At 34.0% G+C, this 21,105-nt stretch overlaps 1 non-coding gene across 1 annotated transcript; it reads right to left on the bottom strand.

The window, feature by feature from the left end:
- Positions 1-8,217: 8,217 nt before the first annotated feature.
- Positions 8,218-8,324, bottom strand: LOC114220063 (U6 spliceosomal RNA). The gene has a single exon (XR_003611511.1). It is a non-coding gene; the product is annotated as a U6 spliceosomal RNA (small nuclear RNA).
- Positions 8,325-21,105: the final 12,781 nt, after the last annotated feature.

Here is a 21,105-nt window from a genome sequence, read left to right as displayed (position 1 = left end):
CTCAAGCAGGCTCCACAGTCAGCATGGAGCTGATGCAAGGCTGCATCTCACAACCCATGAGATCAGGACCTGAACTGAAATCAAGAGTTGGGTCCTCTACTGACTGAGCTACCCAGGCATCCCCACATAAGCTTATTTTTGTAATACACTTGATAAAATTCATTTCCAAACCTTTTAAACAACCCAAAAAATTACAGAAGAAAGTTACCTGTAGTTTGGGGGCTTTTTTTTTTTTTAGATTTTATTTATTTATTTGTCAGAGAGAGAGCAAGCGTGCAAGCCCAAGCAGGGGGAGTGGCAGGCAGAGAGAGAATCAGGCTCCCTGCTGAGCAAGGAGCCCAATGCAGGACTCCATCCCAGGACCCTGGGATCATGACCTGAGCTGAAGGCAGGTGCTTAACCAACTGAGCCACCCAGGCATCCCTACCTGTAGTTTTTTAATGGTAATATTTTTTCCTATAAATTATTTTCTGTATATTGATTGTATAACCAATTACCTTACACTTCCTTAGTTTTTAAAAATCATTTTTAGTTAATTCCATTGGCTTTTCCAAGTATTTTATTGGATTTTATTTCTAACTTTTAATGGAATTCTATATTTATTAGTATTTGGTTGTTGTTTAATGTTATGTTTAAAGCTGCATGTTTTTATCTGGATATTTATATATTTTTCCATGGATACTTCTATTCTCTGGACACTTATAGGATTCTTTTTATTTTGAAGTATCTTTTTATTTGAAATTCAAAAACCTCAGGATATATTTTATCCATTTCCTACACTTGTTTTATGCTTTTCTAAAAATTATGGAGATTTTTATTGTTTTCTAGGTTTTTGTCTCTTTTTAATTTGGAAAATCTTTAGTCTGCTTAAATTTGGACATTTTCTGTATTTTATTTGTTCAGTTCCCTTTAACTATATTTTAGCTCTCCATTGTCTGCCCAGTTCTTTGCTTTTTAAAAAAAAAAATTGTATCTAGCCTGCTTAATATCAAATTCCATTTTCTTTACTGCTGTTTTTATATGTTGCTGTTTCTAATTTAACTTTAAATACTATAGTGTCATTAATTTACTCTTAAATTTCTTAACTTTTTAGTTGGAATAATCCCCTACTAATTTTGTTCAGTTTTATCCTTATCGCCTATCTTATACATGCTTTAGTTTTGTCCTCTTTTCTTAATGGGTTTAAGTCAACGCTTTTTGTTTTACAGATGAAGAATTTAGGACCACAGAGATTGAATGACTTCCTAAAAGTCACAGTGAGATAGATTACTCTACACATCTCTCCATGTTGTCTCTCCCTCTCTAAAACTGCCAATCCAATAACAATGTCTTGGTCAGACTATAGGCTATAAATTTTGCAAATTCAAAAAGAAAAACACAGCTTAAACAGTGAATTGATTATCTACTGGCTCCATAAATAAATATGGTCATATTAAGAGCTAGTATAAAGTGAAATAAACCAGACCCAGAAAGACAAATACTGTATGATCTCACTTATATGTGGAATCTAAAAGGTCAAACTCATAGAACCTGAGAGCAAAATGATGGTTGCCAAGGGCTGGGTGGTACGGGTGGGAGAAACGGGGAATGTTGGTCAAAGGGTTACAAACTTTCTGTTCTAAGATGAATTAGTTCTGAAGTTCTATTGACTTCAGCTGACATAGTGACTACAGTTGATAGTACACTATTGTGTACTTGAAATTTGCTAGGAGAATAGATCTTAAGCGTTCTTACCATGCACAAGAAAAGGTAAATGTGAGGTGATGGGTGTGTTAATTAACTTGATTGTAGTAAGCATTGCACAAGGTGTACATACATTCAATCATCATGTTGTACACCTTTAAAAAAAAAGTGTTAGTAGAGCACAGTGGTAAAGACAGAGACATTGGAGCCATAGTCCCTGGGTGGGAATCCCAACTCCTCCATTTCTAGTGCTGTGCCCCCGGAAAAGCTACTGAACTTCCCTAAGCCCAAGTGTCTTCATCTGTAAAAAAAAGGGATGATAATACCTGTATTTATCTGGTATTATCAGTAGTATACCTGGTACAAAGGGTTGTTGTAAGGATTAACTGGGTTAATACATATTAAACCCTTAGAAATGCCTGGCAAATATTCCACAGGTGTTATTACAGCCTTGTTCTTATAGTATTAAAACATGCATCTCTGGGTCATGGGGATGAATCATCATGATGTGGTGAGTGGTGAGGGTAGAGACAGGCATCCAGAAGCCTGCATAAAGACATCTGAGAGAAAGAAAAAAAAAAGGGAAGAAAGTAATATGCTGCCCTACTCAGGTCCCTGACTCCTCAGCTTGGTATGAGAATGAGGTTACACTCTTTGTTTCTGTCAGTTATATGCCTGTTATAAAAGCATTTAATTAAAAGACACATATAATATATGAAATATAATTAGGCACATTATAACAGCATTGGCAGGAGCAAGATAGCTCACTTAAAACATATCGGGGTGCTTGGGTGGCTCATTTGGTTAAGCCTCTGACTCTTGATTTTGGCTTGGGTTGTGATCTCATGGGTCCTGAGATCAAGGCCTACATGGGGCTCCAGGCTCAGTGCAGAGTCTGCTGGAGATTCTTTCTTCCCCCTCTGTTCCACCCCATGCTCAGGCTCCATGCTCTCTCTCTCTCTCTCAAATAAATAAATAAAATCTTTAAAAAAAACAGATTACTGAAGAGAAAGGACTATTTACACAAGTGTGGTCAGGGTAAAGGAAATCAAACTAGGGATGATAGCTCGTCACGTATCCTCAGGTGAACAACATCTGGAAATAACCACGACTCCTAGATGCAAGGAGAGAGAGTGGTTGCCAGACTAAGGTGAGACCTGCTGTTTTAAGGAAGTGTTGCTCCATGAAGCTATGTCCCTCATAAAGAAAGACAGCTAATGCCAGCTTATGCCAGGGCAAGAAAGGAACCAAGAGAATAAGCACCCAGCCTTTCTATTTTCCCATCATCCAATCTCCTGCTTGTACCTCTCATTGACTGAATTCAATGATAAACCAAAGGACAAGGATCTCAGCCTCTAAGCTGTGTCCTGGTGCTGTTGTCAGCTGCTTAGATGTTCATTAATGACTGTATTAGTTTTCGTCTTTTGTCTGACATTCAAGCCCTCACCAAAATAACTCCAAATTACCTTAGGGCTCTGGGGTGGATAATATGAATTGGTTCACTCAGCCCCTACTCCATCTGCCTTTCAGGATGTTTCCTCTACTGCAAAGGCTGAAAGACTATAAACCAAATTTCCTAGACTCATTGCAACTACTGTTCTGGATACAAAACGTTTTACTGATGAGATGTATAAGTGTGAAATTCAGAATGCAGATATAATGCAAAGGTTATCTTGCTGTTGCTGGTTGTGCAGGCAATCAAGGTGATGGGAACTAAATGCTAAGAGGTAATTACAGAGCACACACTCCACCATGAAATACCTATTCACCAAATTTGGAGGGGTTAAAAGACAGTTGTGGGGTGGTAGAACCAGTGTTGGCAGCATTTTCAGATCTCAGCTCTCCTATGTGGTGTGCTCTTGAAATTTAACCTATTCAAAATTCCTGCTATTTCACAGTGCTTTCAATAACTTTGTAAGCACATATTTATCTGCATTAAATCCTTTGCTACTTGAAAGAGCTAGAGTGAGCTTTGTTTCCTGCACTGAAGTGTGCCTAATACAAACCCCACTGTTCCTACTCTTCAGCACACACCATGTACTTCAGTATTATGGGTCGCTGTTGGGCATCAAACAAAACTCGAGATTCCCTGATAGGTCTTTGCTTGAACTAACCTTCCTTTCTGAAAATCTCACCTCTATGCAATCCCCTCCCCTTCCTCCCCTTCTCCTCCTCCTCCTCTTTCTCCTATTGTTTGTTCTCTCTCCCCCTTCCCCTTCCTCTCTCTTGCTCTCTGTGCCTGGCTCACTACATACCTCTAAATGTCTATAGCAATAAACTCTTATTAATCATCATAATCATATATTTATGTCCAATTTCCCTAAATGTATTAGGGCATACCTCGAGCTTCTTTTCATGCTTACTGTATTTTAATGCATGTGTGACAAATTCACCAAGTCCTATTCCAATGTCTTGGGTATAGCTATAGGTTGATAAATATTTTCAGGTTAATTATGGGTGAAAGAAATTTTGCATTCCACATGCAACCCTAGTTTTCATAGACTCACAAACAGAAGTCTATGACTTTCAAAATTGACACCCTAAAATTGTGATATGTCACTGATATTCTTTAACATTCAAGCCAAAACAAGATGTTGCAGAAATTGTCAGTGACTTCTAGTTGAAGATGAATGTGTGCTTTTTAATGATGAGGGGAAAAATAAAACAACAGGAATTCAGTCGAACTCGTATATTGTTTTAAATCTGGCTCAAAAACTAGAAACACACATTTGCTATTACTGAATTCCTAGAGAAGCATTTGTTGATTCCTAGAAAAAGGTGTTCTTTTTATACCTTTATGTCATCTAAATAAACACACGAACATACATTTCCCTCTCTGTTCGAATGTATATATTCAAACAAAAAGTTTTGGGCTTTTCAGAAGCATACTACAGAAGTGAATAAATATTAACATGGATGGCTAGAGAGAGTGAACTATGCCAAGAAATAGAAATGGATGAGAAAATGCATTGCAAATTAAAAATCACCATATACATTCAAAATATGTTAAGTGAAGAATAGTTTCCTTTCTTAGCAAGGGAATTGTAGGCTTGAGACCAAGACTTGGTACCATACTTAACTATCTAAACTTGGGCCGATTGCTTACTGTCATTTAGTTTCATTTTAGTTGCACATCAAATGGGAAAACTGGATTTTATTTTCTTGGTTCTCTTGAATTAAAGCACAAAAACAACCAACAGAGAATGCTCCTGAGTAGCAGATGTTCATCACGTCTTGAAAACACTCATGCCACAGCTGAGAAACACGGCATGACAGCCAAATAGGACACTTTTGGCTTCTATTAATCATCTCATGGGTCTGTGATAAAATTAAAAGGCGGCAAAAGGAAGGTACAATGCAGTACTTATAGAAAACACTGGTTCCTGTCATAAGATGCAAAACAGCTGCATGTTTAAGAGCCATCCAGTCCCTTGATCACACAGATGTTTGGCACAGAACAGTCCAGGGTCCAGATGTTAGACCACAGTTAGCACTCTGTATCCAGAAGTTAAAGCACCAGATAGAATAGGCTTTAACACATTGTTTTTCCTACCTTGAGATAACTTTCATTTTTCTTTCTCTTTTATAATTCTCAGGACTGAATGTCTTCATGTTTTCAATCTACAATGGATCATTTTAGGCTCATATTTTTTTATCCAACCATAATAAATATTACACTATAGGTTTGTAATCAGTATTCATTTTAAGAAAAGTAATGGTTTAATGGAATGAAACAAAGTGAATGTTTTTGGCTTTAAAAAGTTATTTTCAATAACAATTATAATACAATATTTTGAAGGAAATTAAATTTGAATAAAGTTGAGGTAAACACCATTTACATGTGAGAACAGAGATTATCTATGAATTGATTAATCATGTTTAATCTGGTTACATGGCTTAACCCAGAATTCACTAGGTACTATCCCAAAAGTGGTTTTAGGCCAGTCCCCACTAGGTAACAAATTAACAAATTACAGAATCTACCTCTAGTGAATATATTCCCTAAAAATGCTACTTCATTACCATCCCATTATTCACACTGATGATTTTCATCTGGTGCTAAGAACATTGCAATTTTTTTATTATCAAATCTTTAGCTACTGATTTATCTTATGCAGGAAAGATGCATAGACTATGTACAAATGATTGCATTTTCAACAATATATTAAATCACCTTAACATATTCCCCTCCCTCCTCTCTCTTCTATCTTTTTTGGTAGAAATTTGAACAATCAGGTAATAGCCTGTTTATAAATTAATGGCTGCAACTGGTTTTATAGCCCAAATCTTCCAGTGGTACAGATGGACTATAGATCTCTGATAATGTAATTAGAGCTGCCACTGTAGTATATTGGAAATATTATTGAATTAGGAATTAGGAAACTGAGATTTCAGTTCTGTTTTATTATTGACAATATATAAAACAAAGATGTTTAATTTTTCCTGTTGAGTTTTAATTTCCTTATTTATCAATAAAGGTTGAAAGAGGTGGTTTCTAATGTACCTTCTGCTGATTAGCCTCCTGTTACAAGTCATGTCTGCCCTAACATAAACAGGAAGTGCCTATATTTGCTTTGTTAACTAGTATTTCAAATATATATTTTCCTTCTCACACCCATGGTATATACTGTTTTCTTCATTAGATATGAAACTACTGTATAAATTATTCAAAGTTTTAAGAGGAGATAACTAATGATAAACATCCCCAAAACAGTAACTTTCTAAAAGGGTGCCTGGGTTGCCCAGACATTAAGCATCTGCCTTCAGCTCAGGTCATGATCCCAGGGTCCTGGAATTGAGCCCCGCATCAGGCTCCCTGCTCAGCAGGTAGCCTGCTTCTCCCTCTCCTGCTCCCTCTGCTTGTGTTCCCTTTCTCACTGTGTCTCTCTCTGTCAAATAAATAAATAAAATCTTCAAGTAAGTAAGTAAATAAATAAATAAACAAAATTAAGACTATATAGTTGGGGGGGATGGGTTAACCTGGTGATGGGTATTAAAGGGGGCAAGTATTGAATGGAGTACTGGGTGTTATGCGCAAACAATGAATCATGGAACACTACATCAAAAACTAATGATGTAATGCATGGTGATTAACATAATAAAATAAAATTTAGAAAAAGACTATATAGAGCACAAAGACTAACACGTTAAAACTCTACAAATGTGAAAAATCCAAATCAGCTGAATATTAATTGTGGATTTAACATTTTAGTTGTATTTTAAAGAAGGCTGATAAATATCGCTCTATATGAGGCTACTTATACATAAACAACTTTTTAAAAATCACAGACCTGTACCTCTGAAACAAATAATACATTATATGTTAAAAAAAAAAAAAAGAAGATAGCAGGAAGGGAAGAATGAGGGGAGGGGAATCGGAGGGGGAGATGAACCATGAGAGACTATGGACTCTGAGAAACAAACTGAGGGTTCTAGAGGGGAGGGTGTAGGGGCATGGGCTAGCCTGGTGATGGGTATTAAAGAGGGCACGCTGTGCATGGAGCACTGGGTGTTATACGCAAACAATGAATCATGGAACACTACATCAAAAACTAATGATGTAATGTATGGTGATTAACATAACAGAATAATAAATAAATAAATAAATAAATAAAAATAAAAATTATAGAACTTAAATTATTTTTAAATAAATTATGAAGTACTTTAAATTATAATTTATGAAGTTATAAATTATAAAGTATATATCTGCTTTTTGAAGTTTAGAAAAGAGTTCATTAAATCCAATAAGCACCAGTTTTCAAATGACTTTTCATTTTTCATTTGTTAAGGAAGAGGAAAATTCATGTAGGCAAAGGATGTCTGAAGTAAAGGTAAAGAGACTAGGGAAGAGTCAAATGAAGAAAATCAGCTAATTCTTATGTGGCTTTGCATACAGGAAATTGAAATTTTCAAACACTCAAATATTAATTCACTGAGATAGTGAGTTTTAGAGCATCATTGAATGTCATTACCCTTTGAAATGCCAATTTACCAATATTCACAGTTTTTTAGTTGTATTAATTCTTAACCTTTGGAGGCCTTCTCTTTAGAAGGCACAATTCAACAAAGAAAAATTACCTTCTGGAGAGAGAGCAGCCATGAAACTTCAACTACTATGAACCAAAAGACATAAGAACATAAGAAATTACACACACACACATCTCATATACAAAGTGAACCATCTGAAAAGATAAATGAAAATATTTACAGAAATTATCTTTGGATAGGAGATTATGGGTAACTTTCACAAGATACTTATCTTTATTTCAAAACTTCCTAAAAACATGAATTATTTGTGAAAAATAATTTATTAACCAAATAACTAACATATAATATATGTAGGAGTCATTCGAGAATTTCATCCGTTTCTTCAGCAAGAGGGCCATACCACTTGAACCAGTAAATATAAAATTTTGCTGCATGTTAGAATCACCTAGGGAGCTTTAAAACAATCCCATTATCCAGGCTGCACTCTATACCAATAAAATTAGAAGCTCTGAGAATCAGACCTAGACATCAGTATTTTTGTTTGTTTTCTTTTTTTAACACTTCATGAATTTGCATGTCATCCTTGCACAGGGGCCATGCTAATCTTTCCTGTACCATTCCAATTTTAGTATATGTGATGTCGAAGTGAGCACAAGACATCAGTATTTTTAACACAACCTGCATCCAGCTGATTCCATTGTCCAGCCAAATCTGAGAACCAGTGATATAGAACATAGATATATGTTATATATAAATTCAATGAGTTTAAATTCTAGAAAAATGACATAAAGATGCAATTGTCCATTAATAAGTGTTCAGTGATGGCATTCTTAAACTCTTTCTGTGACCTTATCTTGGCAGACTTCTCAATAGCCTGTCCTTCCTTGATTCATGCCCGTTTCCATACCGCTTCACAAAGACTTCTGTTGATTCTGTGAACTACCTGATATTCTTCCTATAAATTACTTTGTGACATAATACTCAGTTGTTTGAAGTGTAAACCCCTAAATCGTATATTCTTAAAGCATTATTAATGTAGTAAATAATTTGAACTAGGTAAAAAGAGAACATAAACTTCCATGTAGGTAAAATTAAATTTTATTTTTTAAAGAAAACATTTGGACCAATACTATCTATAATTAGTAAAATATATACTAATTATCATGTATTTGACAGTATATTTTATGAGTATTTTCTCATTGGTGTTCTTAACCAATATCATTAGGTAATTACTATAACTATCCTCATGTCACAAATGAACAAATTACTATTTAATCAGGCTAAGGGTTTGAAGCCAAGTGGTTTGATTCAGTCTATTCTCTTAACCATAATGCTATGTTTATTAATGGATTTGGGTTGTTATGATGGTGAAAAGAATGCAGGGGTAAGAGAGAGGTAACTTGAAAGTGATTACAAAGTGGGAGAGTTTTGGGTTACATGAGCTTTTGTAAATGCATATTCCTTTGACATGGTTTTGGTATATTACCTCAATCATGTTGTTGTGTTTAATCATTAATAAAATATCCTAGGGTCCATTAAGTTGAATCTCTTATCCATGACTGAAAGACTAAGGAGAAACACAAACCTCCGTATATGTGCTAAAAGAATATTGTCCATTTCTGCCTGATTAATAAGTTATTCACCCCATCATACAACCATGGAATGACATTCATGGCATATGAATGATGGGATGATACAAATATCTTAAAATTAGCATCTGCTATTGATGCATCTTTGCATCTCTCATGTCACCTAAATATTGGAGAATTTTTTCAGTTTTAAAAAAATTACTGATGTTGGGGTGCCTGGGTGGCTCAGTCATTAAGAGTCTGCCTTGGGGGTGCCTGGGTGGCTCAGTCAGTTGAGCGATTGCCTTCGGCTCAGGTCATGATCCTGGAGTCCCGGGATGGAGTCCCGCATTGGGCTCCCTGCACAGCAGGGAATCTGCTTCTCCCTCTGATCCTTCCCCCTCTCATGTGCTCTCTCTCTCTCATTCTCGCTCTCTCAAATAGATAAATAAATAAAATCTTAAAAAGAAAAAAAAGAGTCTGCCTTAAGCTCAGGTCATGATCCCAGGGCCCTGGGATCAAGCCCCGCATCCACTGGGCTCCCTGCTTGGCAGGAAGCCTACTTCACCTTCTCCCATTCCCCCTGCTCGTGTCCTTCTCTTGCTTTGTCTCTCTCTGTCAAATAAATAAATGAAATCTTTTAAAAAAATTTACTGATGTTACTAAGTCAGTAGACTCAAAGTTTTTCTATGTATTTATTATTTCAAGATATATTTAGTAGAAATTGGTTATTTTTAGAAGATGGAGACACAAAACCAAAAGGAATGAGCCTTTGCCTTAAAGAGTATTCCCCAAAATGAGTTTTGGGTCCAAATATTGAAAAAAATAGAAACAGTATTATCCTAGTTCAGGTAATTATTAAGTGAGATAATAAATAACACTCATCTCACTTCCATTGTTCAGCCAAGAAAACTATCAAATTTCCATCTCCACTCCTGACCTTTCCCCCAAATTTCAGAATCTTATATCCAACTGCTTAACTGGCATGTACATGTGGATGTTTAAACCTAACAACAACAAAACCAAACTACTAGTTTCTGAACTTACACCTGCTCTATTCATACTTCCGTAGCTCAGTAAATGGCAACTTCATTCTCCTACAGGCAGAGCCAAAGTGGCTTGGAATTATCCTTCCCTTTTTTTTTTTTTCCTTTCTTGTACACCTCAAACCGAAGTCTGTCAGTAAAACCTGTGAGCTTAATCTTCCAAATTTATGTAAAATCTGACCCTTTTGGTCACTACCCTTCTTGCTACTACCTTAGCAGTATGTGACAAGCCTAGGGCTAACACCATACTTAACAGTGAAAGGCTGAAACCTTTTCTTTCAAGATCAGGAACAAGGCAAGAGTTCCCACTGTCACCACTCCTATTCAACATAGTACTGGAAGTCCTACCTGGACCAATCAGGCAACATAAACAAATAAAAGGCATCCAAATTAAGAGAAGAAATAAAAGTGTGTGTATTTCTAGATGACATGATCTTATATAGAAAAAAAATCCTACAGGCTCAACCAAAGAACTGTTAAAACTAATCAACAAATTCAGGAAAGCTGCAGGATATAATATCAACATACAGAATCAGTTGTACTTCCAAACAATGAAATATCTGAAAAGAAATAGTCTCATTCAGAATAGGATCAAAACTATAAAATACTTAGGAATGAATTTAACCATGGAGGTAAAAGATTTCTATACTAAAACTTCAACTCTGATGAGGGAAACTGAAGAAGGTGCAAACAAATGTAAAGATAGTCTTTGTTTATGGATCAGAAGAATGAATATAGTTAAAATGTCCATACTACCCAAAGCTATCTGTAGATTCAGTGCAATCCCTATCAAAATTCCAACAGATTTCTATACTACAAAGCTATAACAATCAAAACAATATGATACTGGCAGAAAAAATAGACATATACAAAAGAACAGAATAGAGTCCAGAAATAAAACCCTGCATATGTAGTCACATAATATTTGGTAAGAGAGTCAAGAATACTTAATGGGGAAAGGAAAGTCTCTCCAACAAATGTTGGGGAAACTAGATAAACACATGTAGAAAAGTGAAATTGGACCTCTGTTTTATACAATTCACAAAAATTAACTTGAAATGGATCAAAGATTTAAATGTAAGATCTGAAAATGTAAAACTCTGAGCAGAAAACAGGGGGGAAAGCTCCTTGTCACAGGTATTGACAATGATTTTTTTTTTTAGATATGACACCAAAAGTATAAGCAACAAAGCAGAGATAAGTAAATGGGCCTACATCAAACTGAAAAGATTCTGCTCACCAAAGGAAAGCATCAACAAAATGAAAAGCCAACCTACAGAATGGGACAAAATATTTGCCAACCATATATTTGATAAGGGGTTAATATAAAAAATACATAAAGACTCATACAGAAAACAAGCAATCTGATTAAAAATGAGCAGAGGAACTGAATAATAGACATACAAATGGCCAAGAGGTAGATGAAAAGATGCTCAACATCATTAATCCTCAGTGAAACGCCAAACAAAATGAGATGTCACCTCGTACATGTTAGAACGGCTATCATCAAAAAGCAAATAACAGGTGTTGGTAAGGATGTGGGGAGAAAAAGGAGCCCTTGTGCCCTATTGGGAATATAAGTTAGCATAGCCACTATGAAAAACAGTCTGGAGTTTACTCAAAATATTAAAAAGAAAACTACCTTATGATCCAGCAATCCCACTTCTGGGTATATATCCAAAGGAAACTAAAAACAGGTTATCAAAGATATATCCGCATTCCTGTGTTTTTGCAGCATTATTTCCAATATATGGAAACAATCTAAGTGCCTGTCAATAGAAAAATGGATTAAGAAATTGTATGTGTGTATGTGTGTTTGTGGGTGTATAAATGATGGATTATATATCATTCCATACTTCATATTATATAAAATATAGATACCATATAATGATACCATACTAAGAACTTGAAAATTGCTAAGATTTTAAATCTTCTCACCAAAAATAGAAATGGTAATGACATGATCTGATGTAGTTGTTAGATAACAGTACAGTGGTAATCATATTGCAATACATGTATCAAATCAAACATAGTACACTTCTGTTGTCTTGTTCTGTGTATTGATGTTGAAAAGTCTGATACCACCCTGAATTTGTTTTGTTTTTTCTCCAAACTTCATTGAGATAAAATTGACATAAAACATATAACTTTAAAGTCTACTGTAACCTTAAGTTATCTATATGTTAGAGCAAGACAACAGTGGAGCACCATTTTTAAGAATCCCAAGGAACGACATTATAAGACAACTGTTTTATACTCAGCCGAATGCCCTTCAATTAAGACTACAATAAAACTGATCTAACATGCACAAATAGAGGAAACTTATGGAGAAATTATACCTACAAGCCTTTCATATGGAATCCACTAAAAATAACTTTCATTAAATCAATAGATTTTTAGGAAAATGAGCAAAATTTTTAAGAACTGAATATATTTATTTGTATAGTAAGACCAAAAACAGAATAAAGATAGCTGGAAGAATAGTATATGGATTTTACATGCTCTGACAAATTAGAAATAACACCACTAAAAGTGGGTGGAAAAGGAGATAGAAAAGAGAAACTAGAATAAGAATTTGGAACTTTTCATAGGGAAAGGTGAAAGTCTAATGATACAATTCAAAATTGACAAACTGAATAGTAGAAACTGAAGTAAGGTAAAAGGGAACTAAGGGATAGTATAAAATTATTGATAAAAAATAATATCTAGAACAAAAATATAATCCTTTCTAAATGCCAAAAAATAAAGAAAATTAAGAAGCCAACAAAAATAGCAGTGAAACAGATCGCACAAAGATACAGAGTAACTATAACCCAATTCACAGTAAGTGTATCATAAAGTTATCTGACAAAAATGAGAGAGAACCTCCAAATGACTGCATTACACCTATTTGAAAATGAGTTTCCAATTGGCTTATAAAACAAAGCTGAAGCTTAGCTGTATTTATAAAAGCCTAAAGTAAAATAAAATGATTCAAAAGATAAAATAAAAGAGATGGGCAAATGCAGACCAATACATGAAAGCAAAAAAAGGGGCAACTATCTAGATATTTAAGGTACATTTCAAACAAAAGGCAAATTTTAAATTTCAAATCAAACATACACCTTCTAACACTCAAGGTTACAATTCACAATGAAATTATACATAAAAGAGTTATGAATATCTATGCACTAAATAATACAGCAGTTCATACAGGATAAAAGTCATAGGGGAAAATTACAGGACATGAAAGGAAACATAGAAACACACTATCCTGAGGAGATTTTAACATCCTTTATTGTTCAAGTCAGTCAAATAAATAAGTAAATAGGGCTATAGAGGACATAACAACATAATCAATAAGGAGGCTCTAAGATGGGTATTTATGAAAATGTATACCTTCAGTAAATAGAAGACAGATCTGCTTACAAAACACCATAATAAAAATCTATAAAAAGTTAGCATATAATAACACAAAGAAAATATCATTACATTTTATAAAGAAAAAAAATATGATACCAAAATATTGTCTGGTCACAATGTAGTAAAACTAGGAAAAATAGCAAAATAAAAAGAAATCTTTTCCATCTGGAAATTAAAATGTAAACCAAAATTTCTAAAATTTTAGATAATAATGTTAATGAAAATGATATATTTTCGAATATACAGCAAATAGCAAAAGATGTACTAAAATGAATTGCAAAACCTTAAACAATAAGAATGAGAAAATTAAAATAAACATCCAACAAAAACAAAATAAACCAAAGACAAGCATTATAAAGACACGTTAATAACAGAAGTCAACATGTTAGATAACAATAATAATGAGATGAACGGATAAATTAAAAGTTGTTTCTTTGGGAAATAATTTAAAAGAAAAAAGAACAGCAAAAAATGACATCATCAAAAATGACTGTTAATACCAAGTTTTCTTTTTTTAAAAATAAGGAAATAAGAAAATAAAGAGAAAATAAAGTATTATTTACTGCTTTTATGAGGAAATATAGTTCATTAACAGTTGAAAAGAAACCTTTAAAAAAACAGAATTATGACAGCTAATAATGTATGATAGCCTTTCTTTTTAGTACCAGTTTGGACATCAAATAAAAAAATTACGTCAGGCAAAGATCATCAATGGATGCTAAAAAGAGGCCAAAATTGATGTAGACAGAATATTCGCATACTGCCAAAATATCACCACAGATTATTTTATAATTGCAAAGGAAAAATTTTATTTTTATAATAGAGAAGTTTGGTTGTCACCCCTTTAAAGAAGTGACCAAATTTACCATCAAGTGAAATTACTTGACAATATGTTCCACCTGATATAATATGAAGTAAATAACTCTTAAGAAATATTCTCCACAGAAGAAATATTTAACATAAATGTAATCAAACTATTTTAACTTTTAAAAAGAAATTCAACAATATACACAGAGAAATATCTAAAACGACCCTGTGTAGGGGGGGAAAAATCAAAAACAGATATCTAAAAGAAAATTCACCTGATATCTTTAAAAGTCATTGCTATTTAAAAATGGGGGAGGAAAATTGTTCCAGATTATAACAAATGTGGATACTTCAATCAAATGCAAAGTGAAAATTTGCTATCTTGAAAAGGACTTGATAACAAATAATAGTCAAATCATTTTAAATTTCTATAGATATAATATGTTATTTTGGTTATTGATGAGTATGTCCTTATTATGCAACATTTAAGGGTTAATTATGATGTGTACAACTTTTTTTGAAATGGTAACAAGGAGACTGAGATATCTATACACATATCTATATATCTATCAATATCTACCACATCTATATCTACCTATCGAAACAGTGCAAAGCATTAACAAATTTTGAATGTATCTGTAATAGTGGATGTGTGTTTTTATTATCATATTCCTTCACAGCTTGGGAATTTTAATAACTTAACAGGTGACAAATAGCCTGCTATTTTCTTAACTGGTCTAAAAAATGCAACATTTTACCTACTTCTTTATTATCAACCTCAGTCAAAAAAGTTCTTTATGCCTGGGTAGACTTAATTTCTTCAGATGCCACAATCTGAGATGATTACTACTAGAAAATTTCTGGTTATTTTAGCAACTCCAAACTGAATTAGTACAATTAAAAACTTTTTTTTTAAAGAATTCAAAGTGTTCATTGAAAAATTATGCCACTAATCCTGTATCAATAAAATCTGAAAAACCAATCCCCAGACCCAGGCAAATTATATTTTTGAAGACCTGTACTTGATGTTCACAAAGGCCAGAGGAATGATTCATTACTAATTGACTGAAGGAGAGGGGGATGGAGTGAATATTCTTAATTTTCACTTCCCCATGATTTCCGTTATCTATGATAGTTGTGTGGAGTCCATCATCTGTGAATGTAAATCAAATTGGTCAAGAAAGTGTATTTGGCAGAATAGACTTACCTGTATGGTGGTTGGGATAGGAGAGCATCCAGCTAACCATAACTTCTCCTTTCTCAGACAATGGCATTTAATGGTTTGAAATGATGGTAACCATCATCACTTGGATTATTATTGTGTCTTATTTTCCATCCATCTTATTCAGAGCTTCTTAATTTTCATTTCCCTTTGAGTTCTGTAATCCTGGCTCACCAGTGTTACATTGGATGTGGGATAATCCTAGTGATATTGTGTGCTAAATGTTACTAGTGTTCACCAAAACTTTCCTCTCCTTTCTGGACACATGAATGCTCTTAAGATTCTTGTTGTTAAGGGAAGTCATGTGACTAGATCTGGCCAAAAAAATGGGAACAATGGAAAGTGATGTGAGACTTTCCTAGTCTGAAACAGTGAAAAATCACTGAGAGAAAATCCAGCAACTCTCCACTTGCTTCATTGAGCAAGATCAGCCAGGATCCCTGAATATCTATGTGGGAAATAGGGCCTCTGTCATTGTATATTAATACAAACTAAGCCTTTTTACTTTTAGGTGCTGAGATGCAGGGTTTGTTAGCACAGCATAAACTAGCCTATCCTAATACACATGGCTTCTTCCTTCCCCTGTGAGTGAGGATTTTTGCTTGGTTGCTACAGTGCCTACTGACACTGCCATTTAATTTGGGATTGTTAGGTCTATGAAACTAGCTCAGTAGGAAATCTTAGCATCACCTTTACATTTGTTTTAGCTAGAGAACCACGCTTCACAGATTGCTGGACCCAAACTGTAGTTGCTCCTGGAATGTGTATTTTAGTCACCTCCTGAAGAGTAATACATCTGGCATGTACCCCCAGAGAGATTTACTTTACTTGCTTACCACAGCTGTTGATGATATGTGCCTCAAGAAGCATTTGTTCTCCCATATCCCTTTTGGCAAGAATAGGGTCTATTGTCCTCTTACTTTCAGAGAGATCCTACTTCAATTTTCCTAGTTTAACATGCCTGTTGATTTGTTTCCATTCATTTTCAAATATACCTAGAATTCACATTGTTTACTGGAATTCAGTGCCCTTTTGTTTTTCACTTTCCCTTGATTTTTGGATCAGATGTTTGTTTTATAAATACTCCTTTAGATTTTGAAATCTGTAGTCTCTCACAGTAAGATATTTGGAACCAATGGATTCTGTTCAAACAAATCCTGTCATTCTTTATCTCCCCGATTTAGATACCTTATCCTGGAGGGTTCCCACACCAACTCTAGAATTAGACTGATCAGCTCTCTTGGGATATATTTACAATTTGTTGTGACTTTCCGTAATGTCCTAATTTTGTAACTTTCCTAAAGTGTGCCCTCTGAGGGGAGAGACAGTTTTTAAATCTCCATCTATAATAACCATGTTATATAGAATCCCATCTAATACTGCTTTGATAGTTCATGCTAATATTTTGGTCTTCCTTTTTCAAGGCTAAAAACATTTTCTCTTCCTTCTTCCTTTTCAATGTCTATCTATCCTGGACTATAAGATTCATATTTCCCTTTCATATATCATTAGTTTGGCTTCTAATATCTCATTTTTTAAGGAATTATGCTTTTCCTCTACCTTAGTCAGTTGGTTTTTATTTATTTTACTTTCCGTCATACACTGCTTTTACTCTGAAATAAAATTAAAGCAAGTTTTCCAAAATCCTTAGTAGCCTCTATTAAGTCCTGAGAAAATAGGATTCCCAGAAAGAGTCTTATAGGCAAAGTAGACCCAAAGTCTACTTTGGGTATTTAATAATTTCATTGACTTTTTCTTCCTCAGCTCTAGGTATTCACTTTTACTAAGGGCTTCCATTCCTCCTTGTCTATTAATTAAAGCAATTATCATCTTAGTGCTACACATGCTTGCTAAGTCTGAGTTTCTAGGCACATTTGCTAAAGTTGAAAGCCGACCCCCCCACACACACATACATCACATGAATTCATCAAGCATAAAACCTCTCACAGTTCTCCCATGTAGCCCTGAAGTCTTCTCAAAACATTAGACAGGAAGAACAAAATTTGGATCAACTAATCTAGAAAGGCCTACTTATGTTTTGCATTAAGTAGTTTGAGCTGGAAGCTCATACAAATTCTGTTATCATACACAGAAAGTAGCTAATTCTGCAGCACAACATCTTAGCCTATAGTTCTGTCTGATAAACATTATAAATGCAAGAAAAAAAATTCAGTCCATTAGTGTCATGACATCTCTTAGATCCAAATGGTTTGCCAACACTCAATGAATTAAAGTTGCCCCTAACTTCCTTCTTAAGACTCTCCAAGGTCAGATTCTACAAAAACAGCATGTAGTTGAAAGAAGATGAGTAGGCTCCCTAATGAAGACACAGAAGGGGTGGAGCCACTAATTTCTTTTTGCATTTCATTAATTTCAGATTTTATTTCTAACAATTAATTATTTTTATTTAACTCCGGTTTATAATGATGTCATTTTCTAGTTAAGAGAGCACTAAAGTCATTTATTTTTAGACTTTCATATTTAATAATGTAAGCATTTACAGTTATAAATTTTCTTGGATGACAAATTTCACCTTTTCATATGACTTTTTTTATGAAGCATGCACTTTTCATTAGTTTCAAGATAGTTTATAATTTGCTTTGATTTTATCTTTGATTCAATGACATTTAAGAGTGTGTTTCTTATATTCTAAATAGTAACTGTTTTTGTTAAAATTTTATTATTTTCCATTTTATTAAGATCAGAAAACTGTGGCCTGTACAATCTGCTTTTTAACGCATTCTGCATGTTATTGGTGACCAATACATGATCAATTTTTACAAATGTTTCAAGTTATATCTACTCATCAAAATATGTAAAATAAATACATTTTTACCAATTGTTTTTATTAGATCAATGTGTTCTGAAAGATATTTAAAACCTACATGTTAATTTTATCAATTTCTTCTTGAATTCCATTAGTCTTGTATTATAGACTTAGTTGCTATGATGTTTGATACATACATTAATAGGAGTATAATCCCTCCCTAGTAAATTGTGGCTTTATTATGTAGTACTCCTCTTTATTCATCCCCTGTCACTTTTTATGCAGTTAAACTTAGATTTTTAACTAATCTTTATGTTGCTTTTTCTGTTTATATTTTTGTTTGGATTTGGGGGTCTCTTTTAGCAGACCAGTGTGTAATCAAATGTGGTTTTATATATATATATATATATATATATTTTTTTTTTTTTTAACAGTTGTAGGAAGCTTTGGGGGATAGCATGTAACAGTGTTTTTTGATCTTTGTGTTTATTTTTTTAACCCACTCAACAGTCTCCCACTGATGATAGGAGAATTTGCTTCAATCACATTTACTGTATGAACAAACACATTTCAGCATATTTCTTCTACCTTAAATTATATTTATTATGCATTTTATTTTGCTGTTTTCTCTTCTTCCAATTCTCCATATTTTTTCTGGTCAGAATAAGTTACTATTGATTGTCCTCTTTGCCCTAGTCAATGTGGAAATTTTATTACACTTTTATCATTCTACTATTGTTTAACCACGTTACCACATTTGATAATCACACACGTGGTTCTATTCTATTATACAAAGAAATATCTCAATCATTTCATTGAACTAAATACTCTCTAATTCTGCACTGCCCTGTCCCCAAAATGAAAATTTTAAAACAACTTTCTCACCTCTTCACACCTTTCATATAAGAGTTTTGGATACTTTTCTTTTACCTCATCTCCCCAATCTCAGTCCCAAATTCCTAGAACATGCTAGTAACTTTTACTTTTAGGCTATTGTGAGGATTTCCCTACACTGTGTTCTGCTATGTTAAGATTGCTTATTTAACACCTCGATTACATAGCCACAGTCACTCTTCAGCATCTTTTTATATTTAATTATACATGATAAGATTTATTTTCATCACTGTTTCCTCTCTTTTTTAGACTCCTCCTATCTAGAGATCACTGTTTTAATTTTTTTTCTTTTACTAAAGCTTTATCTCAAGGAATCCTCAGACTAGAAATGTTAGTGATACATCCTTTCATTCTTGCAGTACCTCTAATGTCTTTCAATCACTCTAAGAGAGAAATTATAGGCTGGCTTAATGTGCAATTATTGGATTGTATCCTTGCTCTGTAGTCTGCAGGTGTTATTTACAATGTCATTAACTTCTAAGATTGTAGAAGAGAAGAATGTAATTGATCTGATTATTTTTATTTACTAAGAAACCTGTTCTCTAAATCTGGAAAAGTATATACTTAAAAAAATAAACTTATTCTTGGAACTTAGCAATGTTATCAGAATATGCCCAGGCAAGGACATTTTTTATCCAGTGTTTCCAAAAAGTTATTGATTATTTATAATCTAAAGCCTCAAGTCTTTCTCAAGAGAAGTAAGTTTCCTTTATTAGTGGTTTATTTTTCCCTGTCTTTTATCTATTCATGTTTCCCATCTGAAATACATCTGCAAGGACTTCCAAACTTATCCTCCTGTCCCCTATCTTTTTTTTTTTTAAGATTTTATTTATTTATTTGACAGAGAGAAAGACACAACGAGAGAGGGAACACAAGCAGGGGGAGTAGGAGAGGGAGAAGCAGACTTCCCGTGGAGCAGGGAGCCCGATGCGGGCCTCGATCCCAGGACCCTAGGATCATGACCTGAGCCGAAGGCAGATGCTTAATGACTGAGCCACCCAGGCGCCCCTATCTTTTCTTTATTTCCATTTTGCTGTAGTTTTACTCTGTATTTTGACTTTTTTAAATATGTGATTTTCTAGGAGGCTAATTTTGGTCTCATCAGTGTCCATAATTCTTAGTTTATTTGCTGACTTTTTTAGTTTTAATATTATTTAATTTACAAAATGGTTTTGGTTTCAAATCAACTCTTATTAAATGAGTATATTATTAGATTACTGCTTTATTTCCTTAACGTATTGCCTGTGTTCTGTATTATGTCTGATTTTCTAGGAGCACACCATTTTCTACTTTCTACTACTTCTTCCCTTTACAAGTCATGTTAGTTTTTTTGACCACTCTCTGAGACTTACAGTTTCTGGGATAAATTGCAGAGCAAAAGTTCTATAAATTGTAGGAGACAAAACATTATCTAACCCTCTGCATTACAAGTTGACAGTCTCTACTGAGGCACCAGGAGAAAGCTACACATCTCTCACATTTGTCAGCCCAGTAAGCCAAAGATCACCTGCAGAAACCGATAGACCAACAAAGCCAGGTTTATTGCCTGTTGCAATGAGGAATGAACACACAAAAAGAACTGTCAGATTTCTGACCAAACAAAAGAAAAGCTAGAATGATTACAGAATTTAGCAGAAGGAGTTATAGTGACATTTAAAGGAAGCAGGGTTTTTGTTACAAGCAAAGAAGGCCTGTATGTAAAGAGGTCAACATCAATGAATAAGGGAA

The sequence above is a fragment of the Eumetopias jubatus genome, unplaced genomic scaffold (genome assembly GCF_037043125.1).
Source record: "Eumetopias jubatus isolate StellerSeaLion01/CBP00866 unplaced genomic scaffold, mEumJub1_p1.0 scaffold_13, whole genome shotgun sequence".
NCBI lineage: Eukaryota > Metazoa > Chordata > Mammalia > Carnivora > Otariidae > Eumetopias > Eumetopias jubatus.
The sequence above is the reverse complement of the archived record's forward strand: the minus strand, read 5'-3'. Positions and strand labels throughout refer to the sequence as shown.